Source organism: Crocodylus siamensis, chromosome 2 (assembly GCF_052110815.1).
Source record: "Crocodylus siamensis isolate JL-2025a chromosome 2, ASM5211081v1, whole genome shotgun sequence".
NCBI lineage: Eukaryota > Metazoa > Chordata > Crocodylia > Crocodylidae > Crocodylus > Crocodylus siamensis.
The window spans coordinates 131,774,734-131,788,890 of record NC_143396.1 but is presented as its reverse complement, the minus strand read 5'-3'; the positions used below and the strand labels follow the sequence as shown (position 1 = coordinate 131,788,890).

At 46.1% G+C, this 14,157-nt stretch overlaps 1 long non-coding RNA gene across 3 annotated transcripts in view; it reads right to left on the bottom strand.

The window, feature by feature from the left end:
* LOC149870784 (uncharacterized) overlaps positions 1–14,157 on the bottom strand; it is a 96,869-nt gene that overhangs the window by 51,717 nt on the left and 30,995 nt on the right. Inside the window, exon 5 of one of the 3 annotated variants that reach the window (XR_016440492.1) lies at positions 8,579–8,737. The exons of the other annotated variants lie outside the window; for them this stretch is intronic. This is a non-coding gene — a long non-coding RNA (uncharacterized LOC149870784). The remainder of the gene's footprint in view (positions 1–8,578; positions 8,738–14,157) is intronic. 3 annotated transcript variants of the gene reach the window in all.

The window sequence follows — 14,157 nt, the reverse complement described above, 5'->3', positions numbered from 1 at the left end:
CTTTGTGTGTGGGTTTTTTTTTTTTTATATAGGGATTTTTTTTTGTGAGTTACATGTATGTTTTAGGTCTCCCACGTGCTACAAACCTTTGAAATCTAAAGTTCAAGTTCAACTTAAAAGAAATCCAAACATGTTACGTTATGAAAATGCAGAATTAGGGCACTCAAATAAACTTAACTATACCCTGTTGTGAAACCATCTGTTATGATTAAGGAATTTTAGAGTCTCTGCTCTCATATTATTTTAGCCTGGTTTTTAAAGGCACATTATATATTTTTTATTTTTATATTTTTTTTTAATTTTTCCCTCATGGCATCAGTCCCTGATTAAGAAGCAAGGCTCCATTATGGAGAATATAATGGGGGGAGGGAAGGGACAGGGAAGGATGGGGAGAAGATAGTTAATCTAATATTGTCAGATGGGGATTTTGCATATGGCTAAGAGAATTAAGTTCACAGCTTTTTGCGGGAGAATTTCAGCATACAAATCTTATTGAATCTCAATGGAAATTATCTGCCTGACTTTCTTGGGTGTATTTCAGGATACTCTTTAAAGTTTATCTGCATTGGCAAGGTTTGTGCATGCAACCTCTTTCCCCTCTCTTGATTTTACTTCTTTCTGTCACTATCAGGCTACCCGATCCTAACTTCATATTGACTTCCCACGCTATCAACTTTGGAAAGCACAACTACACACTGAATATTGCCTATGAAATATGCATGTTAGAACACAGGGAAGATAGAACAGTACTCCTCCAACTCTTTGTTAGTATGTCCACTCAGCTCTTCTAGAATAGGGAAAAAGCTGGATGTAAGGATGGCATTGTAATAATTTCTTCCCTCACCAGTTCCCTTTTCAGTGTAGCTTAAACTTAAAAGTGACAGGAAGAACCAGAGAGACAGCAAAATAGCTTCAGAGAACACTCCATCAGTCTGGTATGTATTATTAGATTAGATGAACATCTCTGTGAAGATAAACAGAACTGAAAAGTGCTATTCAAATGCCAGACAATACCAAAGGAACCCAACCTGTAACAATATCTCACAAGGATAATTAGGAAAGCCAGACACCTGTATACTGTACTTACCTACATGGGGACAAAGAAGTGGAAGACTTTTATTATGTTAGGGCAGAAGGGGGCGGGAAGTATTAAAGCTTAATTCCAACCTTTCAACTTTACTTTCAACAGCATTTTGGTTTCTTCAGCCTGACAATGAAACCAGTCCATTGCCAGTCTCAATGAAGCTTATGCTTCATTTATTTTAATCATAGACACTTAGTATCTTTTAATTGCTTTATTTTTGTTGTTGTTTCTTGCAATGAATTTGAAAGGCTTTCATTATTTTGATGAGCTTTGTGCTCTCCCCTAGGGCCCTCCGTACCACGCCAAACATTCGCTAAACACCCTCGGAATCCCGCCTGCCATGTCTTTGATGTTATGTAATTATTCTAGGGAGGCTGCCCTTCGTTCCCTTGGCTACAGTTCTGCTTCTACCCTGTGTCTCAGTTCTATAATGGGGTTCTGGGCACCCCAGCCTTGTGGGCTATACGTGGCTCTGACCGTCTCTATACCACGCCCCAAGCCTCACAGATATCCCGGACATTGTTCGGGCTTGTCTCACAACCGGCTTTCTGCCACCTTTTGCTCTAGGGCTTCACGCTGCCTCTTCTTGCTCTGGGGTTTCTCGCTGCCCTCTTTTGTCCTGGGGCATCTCACTGCCCTCTCTCTGGGGCTTCCCACTCACCCTGAGCCTCGCTAGCGCTCAGGCTTTCTTGCAGCCTTGTCTCACCCTGCCCACTCTCTGGGGCTTCCTGTATTGCCCATACTGGGGCATCTCACACTGCCCCCTTTTCTCCGAGGTTACCGCAGCCTTGGGGCTCAGGTGGCCGTAGTCATGCCTGGCTGCAAGTCTTCTCCTCGGGGTTTCAAACCTCCTGCAGGGCTCAGGCAGCCTCGGCCTTACCTGGCCTCCGATTCACCGCTCCCCTTCTCGGGGCTGGGGTCTGTGCACCCCCGAATGCTGAGACCTCTCTGGCGCTGGGGTCCTCATGCTACTGTGGAGCCCCCTATGAGGCCTCCTCCAACCCCTAACAGCCTCACCCGGTCCTCCAGTGTAACAACAACAAAAACACAAGCCAATCAGCTATAACACAAATCTATGACTCATGGCTAAATGTCCTCCAAACCACACCACAGGTGTTCCATCTCTCACCTATGTCACTAGCTGCTTGCACATCCAGGCACATCCAGGCCTTTTTCTCTTTCACACATTCAGGGCCAAACTCCTTCCTCCTTGACTGCAGGCTTCCCTTCCCTGGGCTTTGGCCTGCGATTTATATCTGAGCCAGGCCCTGCCCCTTCTGTTCAGCTGACTAAACAGGTGTGTGTCCTTAAGTCCCTCCGGTTGCCCCTAGCAACCAGCACCTGAGCCCCTACTCTGGCTTTCCAAGTAGCAGGCACCTTAGTGCCCTGCTACAAGCTTTATAAAGTATTACATAGCTACATGCAGGATAAAAATAAGATTTTGGGACAGGATCAACTCTGTCTGCACCTCCTAACTTGTATAAGGAATTAACAATGTAGAGAAGGAGAGGAAACTCCAACAGAGACACCAGAGGAGGAGGTAAGTAGTCAGGAGGTAAGTACCCACAGCTGTAGGAAGGGAAGCCAGGTGGTGGGGGGGGGACAACCCCCTCCTGAGAGGCATAGAGGGACCTATCTGCCATCCGGACCCCTTGGTCCAAGAAGTCTGTTGCCTTCCTGGGGCCTGCATCCAGGGCATTCTGGAGAGGATCCCCAGGCTCATCTGTCCCTCCAACTACTACCCCATGCTCCTTATCCATGTGGGCATGAATGACATGGGCAGGAGTAATATGGACCAGCTCATGAATGACTACAGGGCTCTGGGCTCAAGAGACTGGGGCTCAAATAATTTTTTCTTCTGTGCTCCCTGTTGCAGGCCATGGACCCAGGAGGGAAGGGTGTGTGGAAGAAGTAAACAGACACCTCTGACAGTGGTGCTACCGCAAGGGCTTCAGTTTCTTTGACCATAGCACGCACTTCAGGGAGAGAGGACTCCCGGGATGAGATGGCATCCACCTCACGTGGAGAGGTAAGTCCCTGTTCTCAGCCAGAATGGCCGATCTACTAGACAGGGCTTTAAACTGACTTTGCTGGGGGATGGGGAAACTCAAAGTGGAGCATGCCTGGGTACTAGCATACAGGAAAGCTTCCACATGAAGAACACTAAAATAGCATTTTCAAAAACAGTTAATGGAACGGTTCTCCCACAGAATCTCAGGAAATCGAAGGTGTTAGTCAGGGGCCTCAGCTTCCTGTACACCAATGCCAAGAGCATGGGGAACAAGCAGAAGAAGCTAGCCCTCCTGCTTTCTGGTGGACAATATGACCATGTAGGGATTACGGAGTCCTGGTGGAATTCCTTGCATGATTGGAGCATAGCTGTAGAGGGTTACACCCAGCACAGAAGGGACCAAGCTGGCAGAAAAGGTGGAGGGGCAGCTCTCTATGTGAGGGAGCAGTACACCTCTCTGGAGGTTGACATTGGCTCCAAAGATAAGCAGCTTGAAACTCTCTGGGTCAAGCTTTGGGAGAGGGTGGGCAAAGTGAGAGAGGTCTAACTGTGGGCATTTACTACAGGACACCAAACCAAGGGAAGGAGCTTGATCTGGAGTTTTTGCAGGAACTCAGAGTGTCCGTGCATGCAGGGGACTTGGTTGTGATGGGCAACTTCAATTACCTGAACATAGATTGGGAGGAATGCTCGGCTAGGTCAGATCAGTCATGTAGCGTCTTAACTGTAATTGAGGAGCTCTTTCTGACCCAGGAAGTGCAAGGGCCAACCAGAGGTACAGCTCTCCTAGACTTGGTCTTGGCCAAAGGAGATGATCTGGTATGTGGCTTGAACATTAAGGGTAGCCTGAGCGACAGCGACCATGACCTCATCAGGTTCACTGTCTGCCACAAGTTTGACAAATCAGCTAGCAGGATTGAAGTCTTCAACAGCTAGCAAGCCCTCTGGCTCAGTAGGGACATTGCAGTTCTCTTGAAAAAGAAAAAAGAGGCATATACACAGTGGAAGCTAGGGACAGTCCTCAAGGATGACTATACAACAGTGGTCTGCACTTGTAGGGAAATGATTAGGAAATCTAAGGCAACGACTAAGTTTAAGTTAGCCAAGGGAGTCAAGGACAATAAGAAGTCCTTCTTTAGGTATGTAGGCAGCAGAGGGAAAACAAATGGAAGTATGGGGCTCTTGCTTAATACCTCGGGACAACTGGTAATGGACACTCAGGAAAAAAAACTGAACTCTTGAATGGCCACTTTGGTTTTGTATTTCACTGGACCCAGGGGAAAGACAAACAAGATAAGGATCACAGGGTACGTAGTGGGAATGATAGCCTTCCCACTGTGGATGCTGAGCAGGTGCAAAACCAACTAGAAAAGCTAGACATTTATAAGTCAGCAGGACTGGATGGACTTCATCCAAAAGTGCTGATGGAGCTGGCTGAGGTCATTGTAGAACCCCTAGCAAAACTCTTCCAGAAATCGTGGAGATCTCTGAGAATTGGAAGAGGGCCAACATTATGCCCATCTTAAAGAAGGGGAAGAGGGAGGACCTGGGCAACAATAGGCCAATCAACCTAACCTCCATCCCAGGGAAAATCTTAGAAAAACTCATTAAAGAATCTATGTGCAATAATCTCATTGAGGGTAAGATTCTGAATGACAGCAAGCATGGCTTCATTGTGGGTGGGTCTTGTCTTACCAATCTCATCTCCTTTTGTGAACAGGTCTTTCACCACCTGGACATGGGAGAGAAGGTCAAGATTATATACCTAGACTTCCAAAAGGCTTTTGATCTAGTATCCCACAATATCCTTGCGGAAAAAGTGGAAGATTGTGGGCTTAACTACTCAAGAGTTCAGTGGGTGGAAAACTGGCTGCATGGTAGGACCCAGAGAGTTCTCATGAATGGGTCTGTGTCATCCTGGCAAGAAGTGGTTAGTGGTGTCCCTCAGGGGTCTGTGCTTTGACTGGTGCTTTTCAACATCTTTATCCATGATTTGGATGTGGGGGTGAAAAGTTCACTGGACAAGTTTGCAAATGACACCAAGTTATGGGGAAGTGTGGAAATGCCAGAGGATAGGTTGCAGATACAGGCAGACCTGGACAGGCTGGAGAGTTGGGTGGACCGGAGCCAGATGAAGTTCAACACTCAGAAGTGTAAGGTGCTCCATCAGGGGCCAAACAATCCCCAACATACCTACAGGCTCGGTGGTGACAATTTGACTTGCACCATGACTGAAAGGGACCTAGGGGTAGTGATCGACCATCACATGAACATGAGCCAGCAGTGTGATGCTGTGGCCAGTAGGGCAAACAACATGCTGGCATGCATTAACTGTTGCCTCTCATGCAAAACTAAGGAAGTGATACTCCCACTGTACTCAGCACTGATGAGACCACAGCTGGAGTACTGCATCCAGTTCTGGGTGCTGTACTTCAACAAGGATGTGGAAAAACTTGAGAGGGATCAGAGAAGAGCAACCTGAATGATAGGGACTTGCAAGAGAAGCCATACGAGGAAAGGCTGAGGGACTTGGGCCTCTTCAGCCTACAGAAGAGAAGGCTGAGAGGGGACTTGGTAGCGGCTCACCGCTACATAAGGGGAGTACATCAAGAACTCGGTGAACACCTGTTCACCAGGGCACCCCTGGGGAAGACTAGGAGCAATGGATACAAGCTCCTGGAAGACCACTTCAGGCTCAATTCCAGGAAAAACTTCTTCACAGTCAGGGTGTCCAGACTGTGGTATAAACTCCCTCCAGTGGTGGTGCAGTCACCTACCCTGGAAATCTTGAAAAGGAGACTGGACAGTCATTTCGCTGGAGTCACTTGACCCCAGTTGTCTTTTTTTGTCTAGTGCAGAGGGGCTGGACCTGCTGCTCTACAAGGTCCTTTCCAACCCCTAACAATCTATGAAGCAGCTGTATATGTGAGAGAAGTATGCTTTTCCTTTCACCTACCTATCCAAGCACTTATGTAAGAGGGATGGGTATCTAGGTTTAGCTCTAATCATAAATCAGTATATATGCCTGTCTGTTTACGGCCTGATCCGACTGCCACTGAAGAGAATGGAAAGATTCACAGACTCACAGAAGTTTAGTGCTGGAAGGGAGCATATGAGATCATCTAGGCCCCCTGCTCTAAGCAGGAAAGACTGCTGGGGTGAAGTAACCCCAGCAAGGTGTAAGTCCAGTCTTTTGAAGATCTCCAAGGTAGGTGCCTGCACCACCCCAGCTGGGAGTATATTCCAGTGTCTGGTCACACAAACTGTGAAGAAGGTTTTCCTTATATCTAGTCAGAAACCTTCTTTTAGGAGTTTATGACCATTGCTCCTGGTTTTCCTCTGAGGAGCTTTGGTGAATAGTTGTTCACCTAGCCCCTGATGCTCTCCCCTGATATATTTGTAAGCTGCCACCAAATCCCCACAAAGTCTTGTCTTTTCTAGGCTGAAAAGTCCCATATCTGTCAGCTTTTCCTCATATGACTTGCTCTTTACGCCTCTAATCATACGAGTGGCTCTTCTCTGGACTCTCTCAAGCTTCTCCACATCCTTCTTGAAGTGTGGTACCCAGAACTGGATGCAGTACTCCAGCTGTGGCCTCACCAATGCCAGGTAGATCAGGAGAATAACTTCCTTAGTTTTGCTAGAGATGCATTGGTTGATGCATGCCGGCGTATTGTTTGTTCTGCTAACTGTAGCATCACACTGGTGGCTCATACTCATTTTATGATTAATTATGACCCTCAGCTCCCTTTGGACACAGTGCTAGCTAGTGTAGCACCACTGAGTCTGTAAGTTTGTTGTAGATTTTTCCTCCCCAGATGGAGCACTTTACACTTGTCAGTGTTGAACAGTATCTGGTTCTGGTCCGCCCATCTAACTAATCTATCTAGGTCTGCCTAGATAGTCAGTCTACCCTGATGTGTGGCTGTACTTTCCCACAGCTGAGTGTCATGGATGAACTTTGCTAGTGTGCTTTTAACCCCCACTTCCAGATTATTGATAAAGATGTTGAAAAGCACTGGTCCAAGTACCAAACCCTGGGGGATCCCACTCTCAACTGAATGAGCTTAGTTCAGGCCTTCAGTTTGCATTTTGGAATAAGTATTGTTGCCAAGTAATAGTACATTATAGAATTTTACAATATTATAATTTACATTTTATTGTATTTACTTCAATTTTAGGAATGTTTTCTGTCTTTTGTCAGGAGCTGAAACAATCACTTTTTGAGATGTTTAGGTGGCCTTGGAGTTAGCAGAGAATGTCTCAAGCTTTCTGTCACAAAATGGCAGCCAGATCCAGCCAATTAATTATTTATTTGTGTATATGTGCACATAAATAATATATCTGCTGAAAACAGAATTTCAGGAGATATTAAACTTCTTGAAAGTTTGAATCAAATTTGATGAATTGTTTCATCCAAAAAAAGAAAAAAAAAGAAAAAAAATTTTTGGGAACGTTAAGGTAGTCAATTTTAGCAGGGTTCTGAGGAGAAAGGGTTGAACCAATTGATAAAATTTTCAGATTGAATGCAGAATGTTTGGAGCACTGTGTTGTACAATCTGACAAATGTTGGATGTCAAAGTTCAACATTTGGCAATATGCACAAGCCCTGCTTCAGAAGTTGGGAAAGCAGCCTTTGTTTCTTGCAACAAAAAGGCCTGACCTGCTTACCAGGGGGCACACTGCCTTTTGACCTATTACTTATACATCTCTGTTTATAGTACAGTAGAATTGATCCTTGCTGAACTCAAACAGCCTATTTGATAGGCTAATGGTTATGTTGTGAATAGTGTATTATTATATTGTTAGAATAGACACACATATATAATAATAAAAATATATGGAACTCTACAGCAGTTACTTCCTCCCTGAAGTTTTGCATTAATATATATGGTGCTTACGCCCCTTACTTCTCTTCCTTGTAAGGAAGCCATAGAAATTTTAATTGGATATTAAGCTCCTCAGGGCCTCATTCATCAAAAACCTACTTACTCAAGAGTGTCTTCATTTTTCTTAAGATCCGCTGCAATGATCCTCCTGCCCCTTTGTGATTAATGGTGTAGACAGAAAAGCTGCTAGAGCAGCTGAAGGCAAACAGTTTGGGTAGCTTGCAGGTATATCCCATATTCAGGGCACAGGGGAAAAGTTTGATTTTAGGAAGTGTGCAATAGTCTAAGGTAGGGGTTCTCAAACTTTGTCATAGTGAGACTCACTAACTATAAAAAAAAAATGACTGCGCCTCCCCATAGTTTGCTAAAACAATGCAACAAATTGAGAATATTAGGCCTATATGCTGCACAAAATGAATAAAAAAGTTGATGGGATTTGATCAATAAAGATTAGTTTGAGTATCAAAAGTATTTGTTTTAAGTCAAAGGGCAGTATAAATAGAAGCAATTAAATTAAAACTTCACTTCAACACTTTAGGAAACATGATACCAAACAATGATAGGTTAAGTCAATATAAAATCCACCAGTCCTACCATATCAATGGGAGGGGTGTGTTTGTTTCCTCACTGCACCAAGTAGTGGAATTTGCAGTTCCAGTATAGAAAGGAAGGGATGTAAGTCATCTTCGTCAGAAATAGGGCACCTCACTTTGTTCTGATTGCAGTTAATATCAAGAAGCCTGACTCACACAGCTGGTAGAAGAAAAAGGAACGAGCACTTTAAGAGATATGTTAACTCAGGAAACTCAGATTCCATCAGTAACCAAAAGTCCGTGGCTGGCATTTGTGATAATTTGTGCTGCAGTTCCTCTCTTGACAGGTCAGTAAGGCTTTCCTCTTCTTTTGAGGACAACATATTTGTGGGATCGGCTTAAAGGTGAATGGGTTCCTGACCCACTGATTACATTTGGTTTTGGCCGTTTTAGGAAAGTATCCATGAAACTGCTCCCGGAGCTCCCCTAAGTGCTGAATAATTACATCCTGGATACTATCAACTTAGAGATTGCTGCACTGTTGTATAATGTCCTCCAGTGTTGAAAACATGCAAACAGATCCCTGATGCACATGTGAAGACCACAGTTCAAGTTTGTTAATGAATGCTGCTATCCAATCAATAGGAATGAACACATTTGCATCTCATCCCTGAAGTGACACATTCAGAGAATTCAGTCACTCAAATATATCAGCTAGATATGACAACAAAGATACACCATGAGTGTCACTGATATACTGTAGAAGTCGAGAGTTACTATTAGCAAGAAAAATACGGACTTTGTTCCATAGTTCACATAGTCTTGTTAGTACTTTGCCCCTGGACAGCCAAGAGTGGGCAGAGCACCACCTTCCTTAGAAGCCCATTTCAAATTTTGGCCTCCGTTTCTGTGAATTTTTTCCTGATACCTAGCCTAAATTTGCTGTCTGTCAGTTTGTGAGCATTGTTCCTTGTTACCCCAAAAGGCACTCTGGTGAACAGAGGATCTCCAAGTCACAGTGATGGAGGAGAAATGCCATGGCTATCTTCCCTGATCCCTAGTAGGCCTGTGAGAATAGGGAAGTATTTGATTCAGATTTAGCCAGTTTGGAGGACAGTGATTTGATTCAGTGATTCGAATCACTGTCCCCATTCGATTTGGCCAAATCAGAATTGGAGATAATGCACAGATTCAGAGATTAGGATCAGCCGGGGAGAGGCAGGCACAGCTGGGAGGCTGCAGGTTCTCCTGTGGCTCCTCCAGCTATGCCTGCCTCTCTTTGGGTGGGAGAGCTGCGGGTGAAACCCCCATGGCTCCCCTTCTTGGCTCCAGCCCCCACCCAGCCCCAGCCTCCTGGCACAAAAAAAAAAAATCCCCGCACTCACTGGCTGTATCAGCGGCAATCAGGGCCTCTGACAGTTCACGGCAGAGCCCCCCACACAGTGTGGGGCATTGGGGAGCAGTGGGGATCAGCTGCCTGACACCTGTGCAGCAGCTGCCACATGGCACAGGTGCAGTGCAGCTCAGCAGAGTGCCCCATGCTGTCTGGGAGATGGGCCTGAATGGTGCCTCAGCTCCCAGACAGCGCACAGTGCTCTGCCAAACCATGCTGCACCTGCACAACCAGATAGCTGCCACATGGATGCCAAGCAGGGCAGGTGGGAAGATCCTCACTGCCTTGTACTGTGCAGGGGGGGGCTCTGATATGAGCTCTCAGGGGCTGCTGCAGCCAGTGAGTGCAGGGCTTTTTTTTTTTTTAAAGTGCCAGTAGGCTGCGGCCTGGCAGGGGATGAGGCCAGGCAGGACAGCCAAGGGAGCTTCTCCTGCAGCTCCCCCTGCCAAGGGAAAGGCAGACACAGCTGAAGGAGTCAAGGGAGAACAGGTAGCTGCTCAGCTGTGCCTGCCTCTCCCCGTCCAATCTGAATTTCTGAGTCTCTCTGAATCTTTTCCAAAACAATTCAGAGGCTTTGGATTTGATTTGAACTTTTTAATCAGGTCTCCTGATTCAATGCGGATTTGGAGATTTGGTTGCCAAATTGGGTCAAATCTCTTCCTAATCGAATTGGTGACTGAAGCTTTGCACAGCCCTAATCCGACTCTTTCCTCATGGAACCAAAGAGACTTACCTGATGCTAATAAATTAATCCAGCTGATCTTAACTGCTGCTACATGAGCTGCAGAGGAATCATTCCCAGTCATCATTTTACAGGCTTTAGGGACCATGAGAACAGTCTTTCCCTCAGAGTCTGTGTGAGAACATGGATTGTCCCAAGCCATGTTCTGATTGGCTGTATGAGTTGTATGATTTCACTGCCACATGCCAGCTCCCAACAATGCCAAACCAGGGCTACATCCCACATGCTTCTTTTTGTTGAAATGGGAATATTAAAGATGGCAGGTGAAGGATAACGAAGCCTTGTGTGGAGATGTACTGAACAACTGATTTTAGGTCTATTGTGTATTGGTGATTGTACAGAAAGCAGTGGCATCCTGCAGGTATCATACCAGAATTTGGCACTGTGCTGCCAAACATAATTGCTCTGTAACACTGTCCCAGAAAACCTGTCCTGTATTCCATTTTCCATATTACCTTTCAGAAAATTCCAAGAGCCCTTTTACAGACTTTATCACCTTCCCCATTTGAAACATATACAAAGAAACATGAAATGTGATGATCTATGGATAACAATTTAAAACAAGGGTGCTCAGCCTGTGAGCTAGATCAAGCCCTACCACCTTGTTTTCAGCCCAGAGGGTCCATAGGGAGCCTTGTAAGCTGTGGCCCTATGCACTACATTGGGCATGCAGGGCCAGGAAGTGGGGGTGGTCCTAGTAAAGGCAACATGGGCCTCTTGGGTCCTGATCCTAGTGCACAGAGCCCAGTGGAAATGGCATGTGGTCTGGGGCCCCAGTTCTGGCACATGGGAGTGGTGTGGGGTCCTTGGGCCCCAATCCCAGAAAGCAGGACTGGAAGGAGGCAGCATGTGGCCCCAGGAGAATCTCTCTCCTGGAGATCCATCTTCCTCAACATGCCCTGCACTGATTTATGATATGCAGCTATAAGAAAAGATCTAGCTAGTGAATGGACATGGTTACTGCTGTTCCACTGCTTGTGCTTTAGAAGGGAATCCTATATCAGTGTACAAGAGTGATTCCAAGCTTTCTATTTTGTGACCTTAGGTCAAATTATGAAGTAGATAAATGTGTTAGATAACAAGGCCAGATCTAGTTTGGCCCCATACGCATCCAAAAGGGACACATATTGAATTTAAGTAGTTAAATTCTAGAGAATGATTGCCGGGGCATGACAGGGGGACATAGGTGGTTGGGGCCTTAACCTAAAAGGTCACAACCAAGGGATCAGGAACAGATAAGGTCAAGAAACAGAGGGTCCCTATTAGAGTGAGTGGGTCAGAAAGTCAAGGTATTTAATGGACCAGGATATAGGCAGTCACCTTGGGTGGAACCATGAACCAGGAGACATTCAGGAACAGGAGGCAAGGAGCCAGACTGGAGTCACTAGCCAGGGGATCCTGAGCAGGCAGCTGTAGATATATGGGGATGTGGGCAGTCACCACATCCCAGCAGCTGGCTGTCAGAGGACAAGACATCTGGACCACAGTGGGTCAAGGAGCTGGCAGGGTAGTTTGGAGCACAAGGATCTGAGCTGGAATTTGGAACAAGAAACCAATGGAAACAGAATGAAGCCAGGAAGCCAGCAAGCAAGATCCAAGGAACAGGAAACTAGGAAAAAGCAAGCAAGACCCAGGCATTAGGAACAAACATGAAGGACTCAGTGGCTAGAAAACTGGGAATTAAGGGGAGGAACCAGGAAACTAAAGAAGTCAAAAGTCCAAGACTAGACAAAGAGGAATCAAGAACTGCAAAAGCTGCTTTTTACAAGCAGGCAGCTATGTTCACGCAGGCAGCTGAGACCAGCACAAGCTAGTTTGGCCACTGGCAGCCAGGTCTACTTGGTAACCAGAGACAGCTGCGGGTAATTTTTCATTCTTATTGCTCTGACTCCTGGCAGTTTGACTCTTCTGCATGACCCACAAAACTCTGGAGGCACCAAATTTGGGTAGTGCCTCCATTTTTGGACTTTAAAATTCCATAGATTTAGATTCTTGGGCTTGTGGGTTTGCTTATAAGTGGTTCAATATGTTTAGAGGCATTCCAGTTTGATTACTCTGTCACCTAATTCCCATGAAAGCACTGTTGTGATCTAGCTTGGGTCAAGGAAGGTGCCTAAATACCTAATGCAGTAGTTCTCAACCTTTTTAGTCTCAAGGCATCAATCCATAATTGTTGCAAATTGAGCAGCGCCCCATTTCAAAAACGAATGTATTTATTAGAGTGCTTAACTCCTTGCAGAGAAGTTTGGCAGTGGGGGGCAGGGAAATAGCCAGACAAGGTCGAGCTAAGACTTCCCCTATCTGCTTTTCTCCCAACACTTCCTGCAACATCCTTCAAAGGAACTCACAGCATCTCATTGTGCCCTGGAACCCTGGTCGACAACCACTGATTTAGAGCACACACGATTTTAATCAAAAGCATTTAGTTCAGTTAAGAAATGATCATGATGATAGTGGGGCTAGTATCCCCTTTTCACCCAACAACCTAGTGATTAGAGCACTCACCCAAGCAATGATAGATTTGGGTTATTGGCCATCTTCACCATGAAGGGATTTGAACTTCCTGTGAAAGTGCCCTTGTGGCGGGCCAGTAGGGGGTGCTCCTGTGTTGAGCCACCCACCTCCCTGCGCCCGCCCACCTGCCAGGCTCTGAATGCCTCCCTAGGGGCGCCTTATGTCCGGCCCGACCCCTTCCTGGAGCACATACACTAGCCTGGAGGTAACGTCGCCGCCACCACCCCAAGAAGAGACTGTCTCAGCCCTGTGTCCTCGGGGAAACACAGGCCTAAGAGTCCTACGGGTACTCGACCCAGTACAGGCACTTGGGGCACTTTCCCAAGTCAGGGGGTAAAAAGTAAAGTTCCCCTTAGTCTGCAGACCTAAGGGGTCTCTTAGGCATAATTTAGACCCACCCCTCAATAAGTCTCCCACACCAGTCACAAAGGAAGACTTTATTGGTAGGGTGAAAATAGGGTACAAGATTGAGCAATATCCTAGAAATCCTAAAGAGCAAACAGTCTGGCTGAGGTAGCCTTTTGATCAAGCATCTGAGTTACTGCCAGCTAGATATCTAATCAGATCTTGAGTAGCTTACTCACAAGCATCTTCCAGAGGCTGGTGAGGTTTCCTCTCTGGAGGCAGGTGGTTTCTAGCTCGTGAGTTTGGGGGAGAGAGCCAATTTTAGATGGTAAAGCTCCTCTGTGTCCCCCGCATGGCTGCTGCTTCACCTCATGGCTGAAGAGACCATCTCCTTGCCCGTCCTAACTTATACAGACCCTGTGACCTCATTCACCTGGTCCAGTGGAGCTCAGCCCCAACTGACTGTCAGCCAACCAATTTGAAATACATCATCTGTTACCGGGCAGATTCCAGCTCCCCAGGTAGAAACCCCTCACCCAGGTAACTGATACCAGTCACGTCGGCAGAGGGAGCAGGTTTCCCCCCTCCCTCAGGAATGCAGCCAGCTCAGGTTACCTAAAGAGACAGGCTGAGGTGTGAATCCTTT